Source organism: Peromyscus maniculatus, chromosome 7 (assembly GCF_049852395.1).
Source record: "Peromyscus maniculatus bairdii isolate BWxNUB_F1_BW_parent chromosome 7, HU_Pman_BW_mat_3.1, whole genome shotgun sequence".
In the NCBI taxonomy this organism is placed as follows: Eukaryota; Metazoa; Chordata; class Mammalia; order Rodentia; family Cricetidae; genus Peromyscus; species Peromyscus maniculatus.
The window spans coordinates 118,066,822-118,091,507 of record NC_134858.1 but is presented as its reverse complement, the minus strand read 5'-3'; the positions used below and the strand labels follow the sequence as shown (position 1 = coordinate 118,091,507).

Here is a 24,686-nt window from a genome sequence, read left to right as displayed (position 1 = left end):
CATTCTTTCACATTCTTTAGAAGTCACAGAGTCACAGAATTGCTTATTTTGACCTGTATGTTGCAGAATCATTCTGTGACTTTGGGAAGGTTTCCCATATTGCATGAAATTAAATAATTTAAATTAAATAAATCATTTAAATGCAGCACAAATTTGCTCTAGGGAATTTTTTAATCTGTTCTTTCTGGAACAGTGACTACCAAAAGTATGTTCTGTGTGGTGGGGTTCTGTGTAAAGGATCTAGTGTCTCAGGGCATCAGTTCTCAGAACTAACTGATGGAATTGGCCAGACAAGAGAGTCAGAGCTGAGAAGAAAGTCATGTGACAGGCCCCCAGCCCAGGAGTCCCTCCAGCCTGGAGACCATTCCCCCATCCCAGGAGTCCTCCCAGCCTGGAGACCATTCCCCCAGCCCAGGAGTCCTCCCAGCCTGGAGACCATTCCCCCAGCCCAGGAGTCCTCCCAGCCTGGAGACCATTCCCCCAGCCCAGGGGTCCTCCCAGCCTGGAGACCATTCCCCCAGCCCAGGAGTCCCTCCAGCCTGGAGACCATTCCCCCAGCCCAGGAGTCCCTCCAGCCTGGAGACCATTCCCCCAGCCCAGGAGTCCCTCCAGCCTGGAGACCATTCCCCCAGCCCAGGAGTCCTCCCATCCTGGAGACCATTCCCCCAGCCCAGGAGTCCTCCCATCCTGGAGACCATTCCCCCATCCCAGGGGTCCTCCCAGCCTGGAGACCATTCCCCCAGCTCAGGAGTCCCTCCAGCCTGGAGACCATTCCCCCAGCCCAGGGGTCCTCCCAGCCTGGAGACCATTCCCCCATCCCAGGAGTCCCTCCAGCCTTGGCCTTCACTCAATCGCTTCTGTTATGATGGCATTTGTACGTGAACTGATCCATTTGAGAGCAGTCTATTAAAAATAACTCATGCAAAAGGTCACCAAGTCCTGCCTGAGTACTGTGAGGAAGACAATGCCAACTCTTCCATGCTACGTCAGATCGATTGAATTGAAGTGCCTCAAAAGCCCCTAAAACTCAATATAAAACCTTGAAGGGAAGACACGTTGTTGATACATAAACAGGAAGGAAAATGGCTCCAACCATGCTCTTCAATCAGGACAAAGAAAAGTAGATCACTGTGGTGAGGAGGCGACATGAAATGGGCGACCTCCATATTTTCAAAGTATGATTTTTTTTTAAGTTAAAATTCTAAACCAGCTTCCAGGTGCTTCTTCAGCTAAGTGCCTCAGGGATTAGAAGCCACACTTACAGAAAGTGTCCACTTCAAACTAGGCTCATAGCAGCTTACCTGGACATCCTCAGTGACACCACACGAGCTAGTCAAGAGCAGACAGGGCGGCTCTCAAGGCCAGCAGTGACGTGAACTGGGAACACACCCAGGAGAATGGCCCTCCATCCACCTAAGGGTAGCAGTCAGTCACAAGGGAAGAATAGAATTGGTATGGCAGAACTGGGAGATGCTGGGAAGGGGAACCAAGACAGGCCTTTTGAAATGTGTGCAACATGACAATCTTTGAATGCCTGCATGGCACTTCAAACACTTCCTCTGTAGATCAGTCTTCCAAACGCACAAGAAAAAAACATGGAGGGTGGCCTCTTCTCTGATATTGCAGTGAGCCCTTCTATATAATGAGCATGCAGTACCGAGGGATCAAGACTCAGGCCACAGAGCCCAGCATAGCAGTGTATGGGACCCCCCTCATCAGTCCAACACAAGCCCCAAGGACCTATATTTCCAGTGGCTACAGAAGAGGAGGGAGAGACAGTTAGCCACATTGTGAGAGGGTTATACGTGACATCCCCCATCACAGGAAGGGCAGTGATTCTGTGACATCCCCATCACAGGAAGGGCAATGATTCCTCCCTGGAAGAGAACAGAGGAGGAAACACACCCAGAGCTGCTCTTTGCCTGCATTTGCTGGACTCATTGTCAGTTTCCCTCTGCCATACTGCTATTAAGGTACTGTGTGTGCATGTGCGCACGCGCATCTGTGTGTGTGTGTGCGCGCGCGCGCATGTGTATGGGTGTGTATGTATGTGTGTATGCATGTGTGGATACGTGTGTGTATGTGTGTATGCATGTGTGGATACGTGTGTGTATGTGTGTATGCATGTGTGTGTGCACATCTTGCCTGCCTACCTGCCTACCTGTGTCTGTGTCTGTGTCTGTGTCTGTGTCTGTGTCTGTGTCTGTGTGAATAGCGTATAGGTGCCCACAGAAGCTGGAAGCCAGCGTCAAATCCCCTGGAACTAGAGTTACTGACAGTTATGAGCCACCTGACCTGGGTGCTGGGGACTGAGCTCAGGTTCTCTGCAAAGCACTTAGCGACTGAATCATCTCCCCAGCTCCAGTACATGCTCATTTTACAGCAAAAGGAAGTCTGGTCATGGAGTCTGAACCCTGGAATTCTATCCTTTCCCCAAGGAACCACATCACCCAGTCAATTGGTAGCATAACCTATCCATGAGTTTTGGTTCACCCATTAGAAAACTCATAAATCTCTGTGACACCGTCTCTTTTTGGGCTGTGGTGTCTCTGGTGGCCATAAGGCTTGAATTAAAAATAAAACAAAACCACCTTTATTTTTCTCCTTTCTCTTTTCTTTGTTTGAATCCTTAATATACTAGAAGTCTAGACAAGTGTTTGAACTGGACCAGTTTTCATTAAAGAAAACGAAAGATTTCCAACAATAAAGCGTGCGCTCAGGTAGACCCTTTAGACTGTGTCGTATTCAAATATATATAATAAGACCATGAAGAGACTTGAGCCCAGATAATGGCTTATTAGGTAGATAAGAAAGAGGGGTGCAGACCTGCTCCAGGCAACAGATGAAGAAATCTCAACTCAGGAGCACAAAGGAGGGAGACTGATTAGTGACCTTTAACCTGACCCCTGACCTGCTGCCGGCTTCACACTCGCAGTCATACAGTGGAGATGTATCTTCTCTCAGCAGGGGTGGAGACACACGCTTTAATTAAAACTCGCCCCTTCAAGGGTAATTAAAGTGCGTTGCAGAATCCTATTGACAGTATTACAGGGCCTTGGCATCACCTAACCAGAGCAGCTGCCCTGTAAGAGGGCTGTGGCGGCTGTTTATATTGAGGAACGTCTACTGGCTTTTATTTCAATTTTTCTTCACTTTTTTTTTTTTTTTTTGGAAATTCAAAGGCCAGACTGTATAGTGTAATATAAGTAAACTGGCCCTCAGAATCAGCCACAGTCTAATGATTCCAAACTCCCCACACACTGCTGGATAACAACTCGTGCCCAGGCCTGTGCCAGACTAAAGGAAACCAGGAGTTAAGCGCAGACAGAGGTAGAGGCCACCCTCACAGTGCCCGCCTCCATCGGGCAAGCGAGGCCACCTTTCGTAGCCCATCTTTCTCCTGCAGCCGCAGTGACAGACCCAGTTGTCAAAGGGGGCAGTCACCCTCTCCAGGGAGCCACCGAAGCCACCTACAGCTCTGCCTCTGGCCTCCTTCTGAGTTTGCTCCTCTCTGAATTTGTTCTTGTAGCTTTATGAGGCTCTTTGTAACCCCCGAAAAAAAACCTGTAGGAAGAACTGGAAGATGTTTCATGCTGTCCAGGAAAAGTAACCACTGGATGTCATAGAGCGTTGAATCTGCTTCCCCCTGCTCTTTGTAGCTGGTGGTGTCTGCTGCACCATTTCTGAAGGATCAGTCCACATGGGCAGGCCCACTGGGAAGCAGCTCTGCTGTGGGATGGTCTGTATGGTAAATTGCTCTGATTGGCCAATAAATAAAACACTGATTGGCCAGTGGCCAGGCAGGAAGTATAGGCGGGACTAACAGAGAAAAGAATAGAGAGAACAGGAAGACAGAGGTAGTCACTGCCAGCCGCCACCATGACAAGCAGCATGTGAAAATGCTGGTAAGCCACGAGCCACGTGGCAAGGTATAGATTTATGGAAATGGGTTAATTTAAGCTATAAGAACAGTTAGCAAGAAGCCTGCCACGGCCATACAGTTTGTAAGCAATATAAGTCTCTGTGTTTACTTGATTGGGTCTGAGCAGCTGTGGGACTGGCAGGTGAGAGAGATTTGTCCTGACTGTGGGCCAGGCAGGAAAACTCTAGCTACACATCTCCCACCTGCTGGGTCACTCCTTATCTAGTGCAAGTCTCTGTGCCCCCCCCTCCCCCAGGGCTGTGAATTTGGGTTGATTCCAACTTTTTGCTATTTTACAGATAGCGCTGGGATCAAGCTGAGCCTAAAGTTTCACATTCAGGTTTTAATTTCCCTTTGGCTAGAAGTAAAATAACTGGGTCAAAGGTCAAGAAAAGGGGTTCCTGAGCCCTTTTCAGGGGCCTGTCTGCAGGGAAACAGGTAAGGGGCGGATCCACCTGATGGGTCAAAACAGACTAGCAGCCATGTTCCCACAGCTAAGTCATCTTGCACGTGTTACAGGTTTGTTCAGGACACGGATTTACACCAAAATTAGTTACCTGCCTCAGCACTGAATCCCAAACTATCTTATGAATTTTTACAAAATAAAGCTTGAATTGCTGCTGACTAGTTCTTCCGTTAGCTTCTGCTTGAGAAATGAGTGTTCTGAGCTCTGATCCCCAGGCTGTACCTTATGTCAGTGGGATTTTCTTCACGTTCCCCTGACTGTTCATCTGATGTAGGTCTTAAACATCAAATGTCTGTCCTCCCAAGACCCAAACCTTAGTTTTGAAAGCACTTGCAACAGCTTATCACAAAGGTAAAGTGGCCATGGCCCTGCCTCTGGGTCTGAATGGCAATCAAGTGAGCCGCTCTGGCTTTACCAGAGAATGAAAGCTCTGATATCTGTTGATAATTCCCTGAACAACCCCTGCATGAAGGTGGAGATGAGTCAAGTGAAGAAAAGCAAATGTCTGCTGGCCTCAGCTGTGTTGGGGCGGCTACTCAGGGCTCCTTCCCCTAGAGAAGAACCTGCAGTGCCTTCAGAAGGATAAATAAACAAAGCCACACGTCCACAAGGGAGAGGGAAAAGGGAGGGGTGGGCACACAGACCTACCTGGGTTAGGGGTGGGCACACAGGCCCGCCAGAGTCAGGGGTGGCCACACAGGCCCGCCCGGGTCAGGGGTGGGCACATAGACCTATGCAGGTCAGGGGTGGGTATACAGGCCTGCCTGGGTTGTTTTCTATTCCACAATTTCCCAACTTTAAAATGTACAGAAACAGTGTCTAAAGAAATACTTTTCTTCTTCCGATCAATAGACCATGGAAAGCTTTGCAAATCAATTCAAACGTCTTCCTTTAACTTAGTTGCAGATAATTAATCTTGGATTATCATTTCTTCGCATAGAAAAGAGACTCAAAACCTGACCAATATATTCCTATAGGAATAGTCCCATCAGTGACTAATATGGCTGCCACCAGCTGCAGGTGGCCATGTGTGAAAGTAGTTAACACTACTGAACTGGACTTTCATTAGATTATAATTAACTTAAGTATTAAATAACACCTCAATTCAACTATTAGAAAACACTGTGCTGGGCTCTGCTGATTCCCTGTGGGAGACCTTGATCTGGGGGATGTGGGGATGTGGGGTGGCTTGGGAGGGAGGTCTGGGGGGGTGGGAGGAAGGAGAAGATAAGATATGTGGGTGGTATGTAGAGTGCGTAGAAAATGTCTTAATAAAAAAATGAAAAAGAAAAGAAAACTCTTTGGGATGTGTGTGTGATGTGTGTGTGTGTGTGTGTGTGTGTGTGTGTGTGTGTGTGTGTGTGTGTGTATGTGGGGGGGGGACTCTGGTCTACAGCTGTACTTTCTCTACTGTGTATTTCATGAAGTCTGGAAACAAACCAAGTAATTCTGATGACAATTTATGTTTGGAAAATACATACTAGATTACAAATATTAGTTTCCAACAAGGAAGGGAAATGTGGTATCATTGCTTGTGCTTCTGAAGTTCCAGAGAATAAATGAGTATATTATGTTATGAAGAAAATATTTTTTATATTCACTGAGACAGAAGAAACAAGCAGAACAGGTTTTAGGAGAAAAATCAGAAATCAAGAGCTTGGCTTTCAAAAGTTATGCAGCCAGAGGAGACATTGGGTAAGGATCGCAAAAGAGCCAAGACAGAAACCTGACCTAGAAATACAGGTTTGGGGCCAGCAAGACGGCTCAGTGGGGAGATGTGCTTGGCCCCAACCCTGGTGAGCCGAGTTTGATCCTTAGGACCCAGATCATGGAAGGAGGCAGACTCCTACAATGTGTCATTTGAATTCATGCATGCACACATGCACACACAAAGATAAATAATTAAAGAAAGAAAGAAGAAAGACTATAATAGAAACCAGTAATGGTATCACACACCTGTAATCCATCCACAGGTAGCCTGGGCTACATGGAATCCTACCTCAAAAAATAAAAGTAGAAATACAGGCTTAGAGTTCACTGACATGGTGGGTTAACTACGGACATCGTGAGGTCTACAGGAAGAAAACAAAAAGGCCAATACATGTAACACGAAACAAGGAAGTAAATTGTGAGAGGGAAGTTAAAGGTCGTAGGTGACAGAGGAAGAAGTTCCTAGACGTATCAGCAGATAAGAAAGAATGGAGAAACAAAGCTGAGAGGCTTCTAGACCATTGATCAGCCATCAACTCGAACATATCAGATGCTCAGAGAATCCTGGGTGGCGGGAATAAAAAGCAAAGCCATTATCGAATGTGCCCTACTGAGACTCAGAACATCAAAGACACAAAGAAGTCACTAAGTCAGCTAGAAGAGACAAATCACAACAAAGAGAAATGGCTGGGGCGGTGAAGTACCTGCAAGCACAAGGTCCTGAGTAGGGCCCCGAACGCACGTACGTAAAAACGCCAAGCATGGTAGTGTGTGCTTATAATCCCAGTGTGGGGAAGTGGAGACAGCGGATCCCCAGGGCTCACTGCCAGCCAGCCTTCCTGACAGGTGAGTGCCAGGCCAGTGAGGGACCCTGTGTCAGAGAAAGCGGACAGTGCAGTTGGAAGAATAATGTTGTCAATAAATTATACACCGTGGAAAAGATTGAAAGTCTTACACACATGGAGGATTTAAGTTTGACCTAAAATAGAACACACTGATGTACAAATTGACTAGGAGGCCAACCACGGCTAAAGTCCTTGAAGTGGTGAAGATAGAAAGCAGTTTGGGTGGGTTTGGATGCTTCAGGGCTAGCATGCATGCTAAAGTCTCTGGGTGACAACACCAGGGGCTAGAAAGGGGTACAAAGCTTTGGAGCAAGGAAAGGAGCCATAGGACCTGGATAGGAAGGTAAATCAATACAAAAAGCAGCCGGAGAGCATGGCTCCTCTTGCCTGGGGCTGTACTGTCCACGACTGCAGTTACCTGTGGTCAGCCACAGTTGGAAAGTACTCAATGGAAAGTTCCAGAAATAAACAACTCATAACTTTAAACTGCATGCCATTCTAAGTGTCATGATGAAGTCTCACAGCATCCCACTCCATCCCACCTGAGGCATGAATCATTCCTTTGTCCAGAGTCTCCACAATCCCGTGAGTCACTCCTTAGCTGTCTCAGTTCTCAGATCAGCTGCTGCAGATCCCCGGTGCCTGTGCTCACGTGACCCTCACAGTGTGACCCTCACAGTGCTCTAAAGTACAGGAGTGATGAGGAGCCCCATGGAACTGGACCAGGCCCTCTGGGTAAGCGAGACAGTTGATGAGCTTGAACTGTCTAGAGGGTCCCCAGGCAGTGGGATGAGCTGGTGCATGAGCTGGCTTTCTGGAACCTGGGGCCTATGCTGGGACACTTTGCTCAGCCTTGGTGCAGGGAGGAGGGGACTGGACCTGCCTCAACTGAATCTACCAGGCTGGGCTGACTCCCCAGGGGAGACCTTGCCTTGGAGGAGGTGGGAATGGGGGGTGGATTGGGGAGAAGGCTGGGGGGTGGGAGGAGGGAGGACAGGGGAATCCATGGCTGATATGTAAAATTAAATTAATTATAAAATAAAAATATTTTTAAAAAAGGGTCTGAGGACAGACTGCCCCAACTGTGCGGCCGCACTGCCGGGAGCTGGGGAAAGAGCGTGCACGCGTATATTAGTTCTTCTCACTGCTATGATGAAGACAGCTGATTTAAAAAAGGGTCAGTTCATTTTGGCTCATAGGCTGAGGACGTCCAGTCTACCAGGCGGGGAGGTCAGGGCAAGTGCGGCATGAGGTGGCTGGTCACGTTGTACCCATAGTCAGGAAGTAGACAGAGATGAACGCTGGTGCTCAGCTCACTTCCTCCTTTTTATTCAGTCCTGTACCCCAGTCCACGGCACAGTGCTGCCCACATTCATGGTGGGTCTTCCTGCCTCAGTCGGACCTTTCTGTAAATAGTCTCACAGACACACCCACTCTCAGACACGCCCACTCTCACAGACACGCCCACTCTCACAGACACGCCCACTCTCACAGACACGCCCACTCTCACAGACACGCCCAAAGGTGTATTTAGATGATCTAGAATTCAGTCAAACTGCCAATGAAGGTTAAACCATCACAAACTGACACGCAAACACATCACTGTGAATCCTAACATCCCTTTCCTGATCCTCAAAGACTTCTGGCTATCTCACAACACAAATTCATTTAGTTCACCTGTAAGAGTCCCCAAGTCTTAACAGGTCCAACATTGCTTCAAAGTCCAAAGTCCCTTCGGAGACTCAAGAAGAACTCTACACCATGATGCCTAGAAAGTCAAAGCACAAATTAAAGACTTCTGCTATACAATGGCTCAGAACAAACACACCCATTCAAAAAGGGGGTAAGAGAGAACAGCAGGAGAAGACCAACACCAAGCCAGAAGCCCAGCAGGGCAAAGACTACATCCTGCAGCCCCACCTCTGGCATCTGGAGCTTTGGGGCTACAGAACTGGAAGGTGGGGGCTGCCCAAGGTGTCAGAGCCTAGTTGATGCAGTATGGGTCTCAGCGTTGATCACTCTCTGCTTCCAGACAGCAGGTACAATGTAACCAGAAGCCTCCGGCTCCTGTGTGTCCACCAGGTTACTCTGTATCCTCAAACCATGAGCCAAAACAAACCTAATACACCTTTCCTTCCTTAAGCTGTCTTTGGTTAGCTGTCTTGTTATAGCAGTGAGAAAAATAACCCAACAGCTGGTTGGTGATGGCACACGCCTTTAGAGGCAGGCGGAGCTCTGTGAGTTCGAGGCCACTCTGGTCTACAGAGTGAGTTCCAGGACAGCCAGAGCTACACAGCAAACTCTGTCTCGAAAAACAAAAACAAAAACAAAAAAAGTAACACAACAAGGTTCAGTGCTGTCTAAGGCTTCAAGTGCAGTGGCAGGTCCCAAGATACAGCTTCACAAAGGGGGGGGGGGGTTACTGCATGTAGGAAATGGAGCAAAGTAAGAAGATGGTGAGATAAAAATCAAATATATTAGTAAGTAGACACAGCTCACACTTAAACTTGTAGGTTAGGGGTAAGCAAAACAACTTGATGTTTTATTGATACTTCCAAATGGCTTCATAAAAAATACTCAGAGCTCTGGATGGTAAAAGTAAGAGAAAAAAATGAGTCAAGAAAATGCTAAGGCAAGAAAAACTCTGCCTCATTAAACACAGACTTTGAAACAAACACATTATTAGAGATTAAGAGGGCTATATGCAAATTAAACTAAAGCTCACTTAACATGCCTCCTCCCAAGGGCACTGAGGAGGAGAGGGCAGAGGGGCTGTAAGAGCCAACGGAAGCGGTGTTTTCTGGCCACACTGGGGCAGCAGCACTATGAACTCATGGTGGTTTGGCAGCACAAGACCTGTGCAAACGCCAGTCAGACAAAATCCCAACAAGGAGAGGGGATGTGGACATGAAGGGCCACCACTCAGCAACTGACAGACGCTGAGAGAGTCGATTTGCTTTAAGGGTGTGGCCCCTGGTGGGTTCACCGTGCTCCAGTGGAAGGCCACACATCCAAGAGTACGAGGGTAGCCCAACTGGACTTGATGGTTTTAAAAATCATATATAAAATACTTAAAAAGAGGACACAAAGTTGGACAGCTAGGGAGAGGAAAGTGGATCTGGGAGGAGCTGGGGAGGGGTGAATACAGCCAAAATACATTGTATGAAATCCTCAAAGGACAACTAAGAAATCAGAAAAATAAATAAATAAAAGGAAATACATAAAGCTAATCTGAAAGAACATAAAGTGAAGTTGAGAAATTGGTCTCTACAGATTTCTCCATGACTGACTATTTAAACTGCAAAATAACCGTAAGAAATGGGGTATCTGAGTGGCTGGGTATCTGAGTGACTGGGGTATCCGAGTGACTGGGTATCTGAGTGACTGGGTATCTGAGTGACTGGGGTATCTGAGTGACTGGGTTATCTGAGTGACACAGGGGACTAGTGTGAGCTGGCAAACAAGTGGGGAATCTCCACAACCAATGACTACCTTTTCAGGACAACATGAACTCTTATTTAAAAATGGCCATAGCCTGGCGGTGGTGGCGCATGCCTTTAATCCCAGCACTCAGGAGGCAGAGGCAGGCGGATCTCTGTGAGTTCAAGACCAGACTGGTCTACAGAGTGAGATCCAGAACAGGCTCCAAAACTACACAGAGAAACCCTGTCTCAAAACACCAAATAAATAAATAAATAAAATGGCCATAAAACAAATGTCAGCCAATTCTAAGAACCTGGAATCACGTAGACTCATTCTCTGGGCATTAAAATAAAAAACAAAAATGAAAATTCTCTATTAAACAAATTCTAAGTCATAAGTCAAAGAAGAAATTACAATGAAATTTTTAAATTTCATGTGTGAACAGTAACAGAAGGTATCCCAGGCCAGAACGCATGGATGGAAACTGTGCCAAAGGACCGGTGAGAAACATAGTTCGGGATGCCCACACAAGAGAAAGGAGGCCGTAAAAGCCAACGCTCTTGTCATCTGATGAGATTTTAAAAAGCCAGCTGAGCATGGCGGTGCACACTAATAAAGTCAGTCCTGAAGAGGGGGGATTATCGTGAATTCACATCCAGCCTGGGCGATACAGAAAGACTGTCTCAGGAGAAAGAACGCGAGGGAACGGGGAGGAGACAGCACAGTGAGGCCAGAGATTCATAAACGAAAGATACAGTAGATAAGACAAAGGCAGAACTTCATTCTTGGGCAAATAAAAAGGATCCATGCCTTTGGGGAGAGCCATGAAGAGCAGAGGAAGGGCCCCTGGCTAGGAATGGGAGGAGGCAGGGGCAGAGCCCCCAGTGGCATGGGAAGAGGCCCCTACTTCTGAAATCCTCTCTGCTGACAGTGGAGGGGTTGGGTGTTGCACTCCATCAGTGTCCTGAGCAGAGAGGAACCCACACAAAAAGCAGCCAGTACAGGACCATGTAGTTATGAGGGCCACTCTGATTGTTCTAATTAGCTGTAAGAGAGGAAGATAAACCACTGAGGCTGTGTTGTGTATCAGTCCAGTAATCAAAATTCCTCATGATCAGTGGGGTGATTTGAATGAGAATGTTTCCCACAGGGTTATGTAATCGAACACTAGGTCTTTAGCTGGTGGCACTGTTTGGGGGAAGTTTAGGAGGTATGGCCTTGTTGGAGGACACGTGTCACCAAAGGGAAGCTTTGAGGGCTGAAGGACACATGCTATATCCAGTTCATGCTCGCTTCACGCTTGTGGTTCACGATGTGAGCTCTCAGCTTGCTGCTCCAGCCACGAGACCTGCCTGTGGCGATGCCTCATCCGGGATGGTGATGGACTCTTTTCCCTCTGGAACCACAGCCCAAATAAACCCTTGGGCAAAGTGTTCGTCACAGCAATAGAAAAGTAGCTAATGCAATTAGTAACCTGTTTTACAAAGGAAACAAGACAAGGGGCCCCCACTTATGTAACAAGCATCCCAACAGCACCAGCCTCATTTCCAGAGCCTGGAGGGAGATAGTGAAATGCAGCTGGACTCGGTGGTTCAAGACACTTAGATGTTTGCACAGATCAAGCTATGTCATTGCAGCTAACCTACCAGAAGGAAGCTAAGGAAGGGTTTCTTTGGCTCACAGTTTAAAGGAACACAATCATGGTGGCAGAAGTGGAAGCTGCAGGTCCCATGGCATCTGCAATCAACAGGCAGGAAGTGGTGAACACTGGTGCTCAGTTCACTTTCCTTTTAGATCAGTCTAGGGCCTCAGTCCATGGGATGGTGCCACCTGCATTTAAAGTGTGTCTTTCCACCTCAGTTAACATGATCTAGAAACTCCCTCACAGACATGCTCAAAGGTTTGTTTCCATGGTTATTCTAAATTCCATCCAGTTGACAATGGAGATGAACCACCACAGGCTATGTTCAAAAAGAAACAATAAAGAGGCTTTGATTATTATTTTTTCCCTAGCTTCCCCCCCACAGAACCCCAGCTTTCAGCTTTCCCAGCCTAGAAAATAGCCCTGAATTATCAACAAAAAGAGGAAGCCAAGAGCAGTGCACAGTCATCTGAGCTGCCAGGACCCAGTCAACAAGCACCAAGGACCTTGACAAACAGCCGAGGAGATCCCAAGGCCAAGGGCACCTCTGCCCTCTGGGTACCCGTCCTTCTCAGAGCCTGCACACTCTGCATTGTTTCTCAAGGGTCTGCTCAATGAGACCAGAGTATCAGACCACAGCATGGCTGTGCTCGTCACAGCTGGAAAGCGCACCATCTGTCTCCTCAATGGCAGAACATGGAAATCAGAGCCACAAAATGACATTCCATAAGGTTTTTCTTATCTCTGTGGATGACATATGAATATATGCAGAAACTTCAACTCATGATCATGTAGGAAGGATAACAATTAAAACACAGAAACAGGGGCTAAGAGATGGCCCACCCAGCAGAATACTTGCCACATAAACATACAGACTTGACTTCAGATCCCCAGCACCCATGTCAAAAAGGCCACATGACCACATGTATATAACCCAGTGCTGGGGAAGTGAGGACAGACAGATCCCTGAGTTCAGTGAACAGCCAGCCTAGCAGAGGTGGAGAGAGACGAGGAAGACACCCAACACTGCCCCCTCCCACACATGTGCCCACACTCACTCTTCACACATGCACATGTGCCCACACTCACTGTTCACACATGCACATGTACCCACACTCACTCTTCACACACGCACATGTACCCACACCCATTCTTCACACACGCACATGTACCCACACTCACTCTTCACACATGCACATGTATCCACACTCATTCTTCACACATGCACATGTGCCCACACTCACTCTTCACACGTGCACATGTGCCCACACTCACTGTTCACACACGCACATGTACCCACACCCATTCTTCACACACGCACATGTACTCACACTCACTCTTCACACATGCACATGTATCCACACTCATTCTTCACACATGCACATGTGCCCACACTCACTCTTCACACATGCACATGTATACACACTCATTCTTAGGTACAAAGCAGGTAAGGAGTCTCCTCATGAAGGACCTGGGCACCTCCACACCGTCTGCCTCCCCACCCTGTCTTCCTAGCCTTCAAGCTGTATCGTGCTGTTCTGGTCTCCCTGCTGCTGACAGCTGAGCACAGCGCCCCTTCCACATAACAGCATTAAGGGCCTGGTTGTATTGGTGTTAGCCCAGCTGGGGTCCTCTGAATGCTAAAAGAAGAGATGAGGAAAAGAACCAATTAATGACGGACTCTACACCCTGGGTCAGGTGAGGAGGGTGGAGCCTGGGAGAGCTGCTTTCCTGGGTGCCCCTCAGGGCTGCCCCCTCCTCTCACAGCAGATGCCCCTCCCCCACGTTCTGCTGAGCACCTGGCCACTTAACAAATGTTACCTTCTCCCAAGCCAGGCAAATATTCATGGGATGTTTAACCAATAAAAATGATACTTAGGCAGGCAAACACCTGCTACTGTTAAAACATCAAAATGAGGGACTAGTATGTAAGTGGACAACTCATTAATGAACGTTTCCATGAGATAACACCTCTTAGACTGGGAATGCTCACAGCCAGTAGGACTTGGAAAGTGAAGATTTTTCAAGCCTGCATCCATCTGGACAAAAACAAAAGACCACTGGACAAAGCATGCAGCATTTTTAGAACAACCACCGAGTGGTTTTAATTTCCTCCCATCTCTGCTCACCTATAAGGCTATAACTCACGTGTCTTATCTTAATCAATTGGACCATATTAGTTTCAAATGCCAGATCAAATCCCACATTTCCCATGTGCTATCCTATCTGGACAGTCCTGCCTCCAGAGAAGCCTGCTCTCCAGGACTCCTGACCAATCAATGCTCTTTGAAATGGGCGGGGCACTGCTTGGGGTTTATGCATTTATCAACTCCTGCAAAATCACCTACCAATCCAATCCCATCCTTCCTGAAGATCTTAATTCCACAGAAGAGTCAATTCAATGGGAACGGGATGGAAAATAACTTTCTGAAAGTGGAGGCCATGCTCTGGGTGGGGTACCCAAAAAAGAACGTGCAATAGTAAATATATAATTTTATACTTGAAAAAATATTTGATTTCTCATACTGTAATCTTTGGATATAATATCAAAATGAATTAATATTAAGTCTAATTCAAATTTTAGGAGATTAAGAAAAATATAAGAAAGGAACCTGATAAAATTAAACAAAAATATAATTTTATAAACAAAGTCAAATGCTATTGGAAGCATAAAATTTCTTAGCATGTTAAGGCTCCGCTCTGAAGCATTCTCCTCAATCTTTGTAGTTCTCCAAACACATCTTTGTTGGATCAAAGACAGGACTGTAAACTTGGAGGTGGGCTATCAACACTGTTGTTCCATTATGCTGGAGGTCCAAAATGCTATAAATAACTATAAATAAAAAAGAAACAGTATCAACATTATTTGTGGTGTGTTTGGCTTTCTACAAAAATATCCAGAAAAATCTATAAGCCAACAAAGATGCTAGAGAAAAAAAATAATATACAAACCCAGCATTCAACTGTGAACTTGACAGGGTTTAGCACCACGAAGAACGCATATATCTGGGGAGTCTGTGAAGAAGCGTCCTGACTGTGTTAACTGAGATGAGGAGAGCCAGTCTGAATGTGGGGGTCCCATCCCATGAATGTGGGGGCCCCATCCCATGAATGTGGGGGCCCCATCCCATGAATGTGGGGGGCCCCATCCCATGTGGAGCCCAGAGTGATTAGAAAGAACAGGGAGCTGGCAGCCGCGGTCAGCTCCTCTGCATCCTGACTGCACATGCTCTGTGATCAGCCACTTCAGCTCCTGTCACCAGAACAGACTGGACCCCCAAACCATGACCCAAAGTATCACTCTCCTCTCTTAAGTCTCTTTTGTCAGGTCTTTTTGTCGCCGCACAAGAAAGATAACTAATTCACGAACCGATTACTATAACCATCCGTGACAATAACCAATTAATGAATGTAATTAGCTGCATAAAGATCCCCCTGGAAAGAACAATAAAACCTGTGAGACTGGGGAAGAGCTGAGGAAAATGTGGTGAGCACACAGGACAGAGCACACCACACAATGGAAGGAAACAATGATTCTGCAACACGGAAAACCTTCAAAACAAACTGAAAGAAGCCAGAAGCAAGATACCATTTATTGTATTGTCAGACACTGCCAAGTATGAGATGCCGAGGATGGGCAAATGTAGAGACTGGAATTGGGCTGAGGGTTTCCTATTATCTGGTGCACTGCACATAGTGAGGGAAGGGAGATGGGGATGGCTATTAATGGGCACATGATTTCTTCTGACACTAACAAGGATCTTCTGGTGGTATTAAACTATGCTGTTTATTGAACACCCTGAGTGCAGTAAATAACTTAGAACTTTGAATTATAATTACATATAAGTGTGTTGTGTAGCATGTGAATTACACCTCCATAAGGATGTTAATTTGAAAATGATATAAACAACTCTATAGCATCCAATACAAGTCCCCAGAGTTTCATGGAGAATATTACAAAGCTTCCTTACCATCTAAAAGGGGCGCCTCTTGAGACCCATCCATCCATGAGTAAGGCATGACAACTGAAAAGTCTCCTCTCTGTAAACTACAGATTCAATGTCAACCACGCAGGACTTCTCAGGGGACCTGAAGACCCTAAAATTCACATTCAAGTCTAAAGGGTCTGGAGTGGATATGAAAATTTTGAAGAAAAAGTCTAAGACGGGATAATTTATTCCAAGGTTTTGGTAATTAAGTAAAATGATGTTAACCCAGGAATCACAAGGCGAATGGGACAGAACAGAGTCAAGAGACAGATCCAAAAGAAAATCGAACCAAAATCAGTATCTGGCTGAGAGAGCAACAGATAAATGAGAAAATAACAAATTACTTATTCTGTGATAACAAGATAGATGGTTTTCATTACGGAAAGCCATCAGACCTCTGCCTAGGATGACACAGAAATATAAATGTCAGATGAGTCTAAATGCAGAAAATAAAATCTTCCTGAGACAGAAGTCTCAGCAGAACAGGGTCTTTCCTGTGAGACTAATAGATTCCTAAAAAGGCTGAGTCTTATAGCAGAAAGCGTTCGAGCCCGTTCTGGTACAGTCGGCCACATAGGGTCAATCGGCTCGGGAGAGATCTTTATATGAGGACTGGTAGTGTCTCTAAAGTCCTTTGATGGACAAAACATCCCATTATCATCACCATCTCCAGTGCTGTTATTATTAAATTACCATCATTAGTCTAAGCAGGGCCCAAAAGAAGAGTCCTAGAGCGAGTGAACCAGGATGTATGATTCAGAGGTAAAAGGCCCAGAGATGAGTGACAGAGACAGGGAAAACTGAGACAATCTTCCAGGGGACCATGAAGTGTTACAGTAGCGAGGGCAGTTGCTCTGTGCTGATCAGATTAATCAAATCTACAAGAACCACAGCTGAAGACAGGAGAAGAGGAGTTCCCAAGACGATGTAGTGGAAAGTTAGTTACGTGGCATGAAGGACAGAGAGAATAATCTAGAAATCCCACTGGCTATAACATCAGAGAGAGAGGCTGGTCAAGAACCCACTATCCGGTCTGGGAATGCAGATGCTGGACACTCATAAGTGACCACAGATTTATCAAGGACATTTACTGCAAGTGGTAGAAATCTCTTATTGTCCATCAATGGGTAATATTTAAACCCAGACCGATCAAAGAAGGCTGAATTAAAAATGAATCATGAGGACCTAAGTTCAGATCCCTAGAACCCACACAGAAAGGCACAGCAGTGAACATCTGTAGCTCCCCGCTGTCCTACAGTGAGACACGCACGTGGTGGCGATGAGAGTGACCCAGAGCAGTGGCTCTCAGCCTTCCTAACGCCGCAACCCTTTGCTACAGCTCCTCGTGTTGTGTGACCCAAACCATAAAATTATTCTCGTCGCTACTTCATAACTGTAATTTTGCTGCTGTTATGAATTGTAATGTAAAATCTGTGTTTTCGGATGGTTTTAGGTGGCCCCTGTGAAAGGGTCATTTGATCCCAAAGGTGACACCACCCCACAGGTTGAGAAGTGTTGACCTAGAAGGTTACACGCCATCTAGGCTGGAGAGTGAGGCTGCAGACAGCAAAGACTCTGTGCTTCAACCAAGGTGAAATGTGAGGACCAACACCAAAGGCTGTCCTCTGAGTCCATACGCACATGCTTGGCGTGAGCCGGCATGCACCACACGCGCGCACACACACACACACACAGAGAGGGGGGGGTCTCCTTTTGGGGGGGGAGGGGGGGAGTCATTGAGACAGGGTTTCTCTGTGTAGCCCTGGCTGTCCTGGAACTTGCTCGGTAGACCAGGCTGGCCTCGAGCTCACAGAGATCCGCCTGCCTCCTGAGTGCTGGGATTAAAGGTGTGTGCCACCACCTCCAGGCTAAAAAGATTTTTTCATTTTTATTTTATGTGCATTGGTGTTTTGCCTGCATGTGTGCCTGTGCTTCTTGTTGTTGTTGTTGTTTTAAGAATCAACAAAACCACTGTGAATGGCAAATGTTGCTGCAGGTTCCCATGTTTGAACACTTGGTCCCCAGTTGGTGGTGCCAGTTTGGGAAGGATGTGGACCTTTAGGGCATGGAACCTCGCTGGAGGAAGTAGGTCACTAGGGGCGGGCTTTGGAGGTTGATAGCCTGGTCATACTTCCTTTTCACTCTCTTGGCTTCCTGTGTGATGAAAAGTGATAATTTCCTGCTCCAGCTACATGCTGCCACACCTCCCCCAACATTATGGACTCCCTCCCTGGAACCTTAAGCCAAAATAAACTTTTTTCCCATATTGCTTTTGGTAATGGTGTTTTATTGCAGCATTAAACCTAATAAATCTCCAAGGGCCAATAAACATCAACACATCATTAGAGGGGAAAAAACAAAAACAAAAACAAAAAAACAAAACCAGGTAAGACCGACTTCTATGACAGGCACCTTTAAACACCAAGGGGGAGAAGCTACCGGGCACACACTTGGTCCTAACATGGCAGATGCACAAATTCAACGCTAAGTTCTCGCACTTCCCTGTCTGAACTTCACACTCTCTCAGGAGACCTTTCACTTTCCAATCCTGTATTTGGAGTTGCGTGCCTCCTACACGTTAAGTCGAGGCCAGACACCAAAGAGGACACAGAACAACTCAAAGCTCTTGTCACCCTGTAGAAGGGCATAATTCATCTGGGAAAGCTGTCTTGGACAGTCAGCTCTAGATCCTCATTCTGACTCATATAACGTGTAAACTTGGACAGAGTGCTGACCTTTTGAGGCTCAGACTCATGTAAACTGGAGAGGTCATCCCCCCACCTGGCAAGATGAAGGAGCTGCACAGTCCCCAGAGCATGCACACACTGCCCACTCAGAGATGACGAGTATCACTGTGTGGCATTGTCATACTCTTCACTGTCAACACTGCCTCATTTGGAACCACAGGGGACAAACCTCTGAGCCTGTCGGTGACAGTGTTTGCAGAGAGGTTGAACTGAGGTGAGAAGACCCAACCTGGATGTGGCATCACTGTCCCATGGACTGGGGTCCCAGGAGGAAAGAAGACAAACGGTGAGCACCAGCATTCACCTCTCTCTACTTCCTGACTGTGGATGAAAATGTGAGATCAGCTACCTCTACTTCATGGTCCTGCAGCCATCCCTACTCAGTCATGACAGACTGTATCCTCAGACTGTGAGCAAAAATAAATCCTTCCTTCCTTAAATTGCTTTCATCAGGAATTTTATCACAGCAGTGAAGACTAATATAGCCACCAAAAGAACAGCTCGGAGTAGCATCTTGGGAATGTGACAATGAACACCGATGTGGGCAAGGACACAGGGCAGTCCCACTTAGCCCTCTCTGTGCCAGACACAGCCTCCTCACCTCCTCCTGGCTTGAACCCTCCCCGTGAGATGCTGAGGGCGTTTATCCCAGCAAACCATCCATTCTTTAAAACTCGCCCTAGTTAAAGGATCTCTGTGAAAGGAGCCAGTGGCTTCAGGAAAGAGAACTTTCAAACCTTTGGGAGATTCTGGGGTGATATAACACACACACTGAAACAAGACTTCTTTAACACCCCAAGGGTGTGCCTCCATAGCCTCACGTGGCTGAGGAAAAGGCTACATTATCTCAGAGCCCATCTGGTTCCAACTCACAAATGAGCGCTGAACCCCGGGATGGATTCTCTCCATGAATTTGGCAGTAGGGGGCAGAGGGGCCTTCCAACCGGAGAGCAAAAAGCAGTACTTAGAAGAACTTTCTGGAGATGCTGGGATTTAGACTGTATTCCTGGATTCTTTTCTGAGGGCTCATCATGTTGAGTGCCTGTGTTCTCCAGCCAACACGGTGCTGCCATGTGGCAACAGCCCTATAAACCAGTTGAAATTTGCTGATTCCATCCAACTTTTAACTTTGAGGAATTAAAAATAAACTCATTCATATTTTTTCACTCATATCACACAAATTAAGATGTGCACCTTTCAAATTTACTCAATGGAGAAGCAATTCAGGGGAGTAAATTGAAATCCACTTATCAATGTCTGCTATATCTGGGGACTAACTGTCACCCCATTAAAGAACTGATCATCCCTGGATGGTGGGGCTGCCAACTTAATCTCCACCCAGATTCTAAGATGAAACTTTTCCTGCTAATTTTCTGCTGTAGATAAATGACTCTTAGTTTGAACCCATTAAAGAGGTTTAAAAAAATTAAGCCAGACATGGCTCACACCATTAATCTCAGCACTCCAGAGGCTGAGACAGGAGGATAACCACATGTTTGTGTTCAGCCTGGACTATATAGAGAGTTGCATGAACCCTGAGCTATAGCTAAGACACTGTCTTAAAAAGGAGGAATCAAAGAAAAAAAATCCTCAAAGTCTCATTTTAGCTTGATAGCCAAAAAATGTAACAAATATGAAATGAACTTTGCCTGGTCAACTTAAATGTTAGCTTTGGGGGCTACTGCCTTGTGTGAGTTATAGAGAGACTATGAACGTTTTTTTGTTCTCTATCTGAGCGCTAGAGACACAAGTATGGCGAATCTATGAAGATCCATCAAATATACACTTTTAAGTATTTACTTATTTAATATGCATGCATGTATGCATGCCTGGGTGAATATATGTGTACCATGTGTGTGCTATGCCTGCAGAGGTCAAAATAGGGTGTTGACTCCCCAAACTGGAACTATAACTGGTTGTGAGCCAACACACAGGTGCTGAGAACCGAACCTTGGTCCTCTGAAAGAGCACTGTTCATCCATCTCTCAAATATACAAATATTGAGAGCCCTAAATGTACACTTTAGAACTATACAACTCTTTGTAATTATACTTTAATAAAATGTTAAAAACAAATTGACCAGGGGCTAATCAACGATTGTTCTTTACCTGAACTCAGATACGACCATGTAGAACACAATGAAAGCTAAGCAGGCAAACTGAGAAAGGAGGAAGAGGAGGAGGGGAGAGAAGGGGGATGAGGGAGGGGGGATGAAGGGGGAAGAGTGGGAGGAGGGGAAGGAGAAGAACACAGCTTTACATGAGGCGCTTTTTGGCAAGAGAGAATCCAAGTGATCTGAACATCAAAGCCACAGACGTTTTCTTACCCCACTCCCCCATATTATCCCCACCCCACCTCACTCCAGGATAGGATCTACAAGACCACTAGTTTAAATTACCAGATGTGGCTAGCAGTTTATTTTCTCAAAACTGAACGAATTCCACCCTTCCCTCTCCCACACAGAAAGATAAAATCCAGATCAGAGAATCCTGCCACACAGAGACACACTTGACTATACACACATGTGCCCACACACACAGAGAGAGACACAGAGAGAGAGACAGAGAGAGAGAGACAGAGAGACAGACAGAGACAGTCAGACAGACAGAGACCGAGAGAGACCTTCTTATACTCCCAAAGGCCCCAGCTCCAGAGACACAGAGCCGCCCCCCCCAATAGGTGGAGGAGGAATTAGGAGACACAGCTGCCCACATCCAGGCCATGGGCTCCAACATGAAGATGGAAGGCAGTCTTCAAAGCTTTACGAAAACTAGACGTCTCTAGAAAAAGATATTTTGATCTACAGACAGGGTCCTGCTGCTGTCAAATCCTTGAAATCACCTCATTTCCACACCTCTCCTCCCAAAAAGATCCCTTACAGCATCCCCCTTCCACGTGGTTCCTCTACCTCAGTGCATTTTCAAACGATTCCCAAAAGCCTTAGGAAGACAGAAAACAGGGTTGTTCCATCTTATAAATGAAGACTATGAGGCCCAAAGACGCCTGTCAATCATCTCATGACTATCAGCTGCGGTCTCATCACTGAGTGCCAGAGTTGTGGCTGGAGGTCACGTGGGAACAGGGTAATGGCAGGGCAGAGCAACCCTCTCCCCAGCCCCAAACGGGAGAACAGCCTCTCCAAGCTCTGAATCGAACTGACAACACCTGGAACCGGCCTCCATCTCTTCCCTGGGAAAGTCTCAAGAAAACAAACAAAATGCATATTATGGGGCTGGAGGTGGGGCCAACAGAAACGAAGTCCATTTCAAGAAATTTTCTAGGAGCAGATGGGAGAGACCCTTAGAGAGAGACGCCTTTCAGCGTGCCAGCTCCCTCTCTAGGCCTTCCCTGGTGTGTGTCTTGAAAGAGTGGCTGGGGATACAGGTCCTGTGGACAGGGTTTATTTGGGAGACCGGAAGCCAAACACAGCCTTTGTAAACGCCAGCGCTTAGCAGAGTCCCCGACTCCGCATTCTGCAGAAACATCAGTCAATTAAGTGACCAGAAGAGGATGGTGTCTCAGATGCGGCACTTGAGAGGGTTCCCACCACACAAACGCTCCACAACACTCTCACAAGGAAGGTATCCAGAGGTTACCTCAAAACCTCTGTCGAGACCCTGTGGGTGGGCTCGTGATCTCTCCAAGTCTGGTGTCTTTGTAGATAGATGGAATGAGAAAGAGAGCAGGATGAAAAGCGACACCGCGCCCAGTACCTTCACCAGGGCACCTCTCCTCTACTGGCAGCCGGGGACTGAGCCCAGACGCAAGTCCGCCTTGGGGGTTAACGCTGCGCACCGGCCGTGACCTTCGGCGAGTCCCTAATTAGCCCCATTTTACAAACATTAGGAGTCTAAAAAGAGTCATGTGGCCCGTGCTGGCCAGCTGCCGGGTGCGCACCGGGTGGTTTGAGGCGCCCGCCAGTGCGCGAGTCCCTTAGCAAGGTGCGCGGTACACCGCAGCCAGAGCGCTACGTGGCCAGCGCGGAAACGCAGGGGCCAGCTCCCGCCCCAGCAGCCACGGAAAGGGGCGGACCTGACTCCGTCCGGGCCAAGTTCAAGTCCCCACCAGCCCCTTCGCAGAGGCAGGCTGGCTTGCCCCGCAGCCCTGGTCCAAGACGCGCACCAGATGCTGGGGACCGCGCGCCACATCTTCAGACACCCACCCCAAAAGTTGCCGCAACGTGACAGGGGAGCATGGCATCGAGCTGCGGGCGCGGAGGGGAGGGCTCGAGGACTCACCCGAGGTGGCCGGCCTGGAGCAGGTCCGCGACGAGGCTCATGGATGGCGGCCAGACTCAGGGCCACCGCGCCCCGAGTGGCCCCGGGTCACCTGCCGCAGCCCCCAGCGCGCGATCGCGAGGCTGCAGATCCCTGGTGCGCCCGAGCTGGGGCCGCAGCCACAGCGGGAGCCCGGCAGCGCGGGCAAGACGAGGGCGCGCGGCGGCGAGGGAGGCGCCCGCTCCAGGCAGCCAGCCAGAGCCAGCCCAAGCCGCTGCGGCCGCCGCCACCTGCCGGCCCCGCTGACCGCCAATCACAGGCGCCCGGGGCGGCGGCGCGTGCGGAGGCGGGGCGGGGGCGCGTGCGGGGCGGCTGGCGGGAGCGGCGGCGACACCAGCGCGCCTGCGCCGGGACACCGGCCGCCTACCCCGCGGGTTCCTTGCGAGCTCCCCGGGTGCGCGGGTGGCACGCGCCGGGAGGGGCGGGGCGCATGGGAAAGAGGCGGGGTTGGGGCTGCGCGCACCCGGGGCGCTGCGGGCTGCGGCGCAGTGCGGTGCGAGGGTCGCGATCGTGAGCATCCTCCCCGCGCCACACACACACACCAGACCTAACTTCGAGTCATCCCTAGAGCTGTAGGCAGGCTTTGCAGCCTTGGAGACTTGCCCGCTGAGGAATGGGTCACCGCAACCTGGGCCTGCCTGGTCCTAGGAACAGTGCGATCTGCTGCCTCCAGCCTCACCAAAGACAGCGTGGTTCTCCTCCATCAACGCCTCCTCTCACTTCATTGCCCCCAGGGTATTTTTAATTCACCATTGTGACCCCGGTCTGTATTCCGTTATTCTTCTGGTAATTTAGTACGCTAGCCACGCTCATTCGTTCAACACACACTACTTCGCGTTTGGCTCATGGGGTTGTTCTAATCCCGCCCGGGCCCCCGCCGCACCTCTGAGGTAGTAAGCCTATGACTACTTCAAGTGAAGAGTGCATTGCGGGCACGTGCCCGCAGTCCGTGGTCACTAATGAATGACCAGGAGTCGAGATTGCCCTGCAATCTACAGCTGCACTGCGCGTTTACATCCAGCAAGCCCGGGACCCCGGGATACAGACTGCCTCAGCCTCAGATGGGAAGACACCTGGGCAGTGTTCACTAGTGGATCAGCGACTCCGTGAGAATAACGCTTCCGCAGCGCCACACCGGTGATTTCAAACCCCCAGGTCTAAATCTCACAGGTCAACGCGCTGAGGTCGTGTCCTATGTAAATGCATGCAGTGTAAATGGAAAAACGCCTTGCAGAGCCGCGAGGGTGGAAAATTAAAGAAGAACGTGTAAGGCATCGTATTGGTTTCTTCTCTAAAGAACCAGTTTCCTCCCTCGAGGGATTTTTAAACTGCTAAAATGAATGAAAGCTTATTTTGTGTGCATTTTATTATTTACCCATTCCAACTGTATTTATCTGCCAGACCCAGTTAGTATCCACACAGTACAACATTCAAGAGTTCGCAAGACTCCCTCCCACCTTGTCTCCACGTGTCTCAGCTCCTGCTACTGAACACAACCAGTATGTGCTCTTACTAGGAAAAATCTGTGTAATACGTGATTGTGATGACTAATCTCATGTCAACTTGGAGCTCCAGAACCACCTGTGAGGATTATTCCAAGCCAGGATTATCTTGATTTTGCTAACTGATGGGGAAGACCCATCAGCTATGAGTGGTGCCGTTTTC

At 47.9% G+C, this 24,686-nt stretch overlaps 1 protein-coding gene across 2 annotated transcripts in view; it reads right to left on the bottom strand.

Annotated features, from left to right (window-relative positions):
• The window catches only part of Myrip (myosin VIIA and Rab interacting protein), a 192,828-nt gene extending 169,556 nt beyond the window's left edge, over nt 1-23,272 (bottom strand). The window contains exon 1 of one of the 2 annotated variants that reach the window (XM_015985631.3): nt 22,983-23,272. The gene's annotated coding sequence lies outside the window, so the exon portion shown is untranslated. Of the gene's footprint in view, nt 1-8,620; nt 8,696-22,982 lie in introns of those variants that run through there. The other variant, XM_076577376.1, reaches the window with a different exon arrangement.
• Between the last annotated feature and the right edge of the window lie 1,414 nt (nt 23,273-24,686).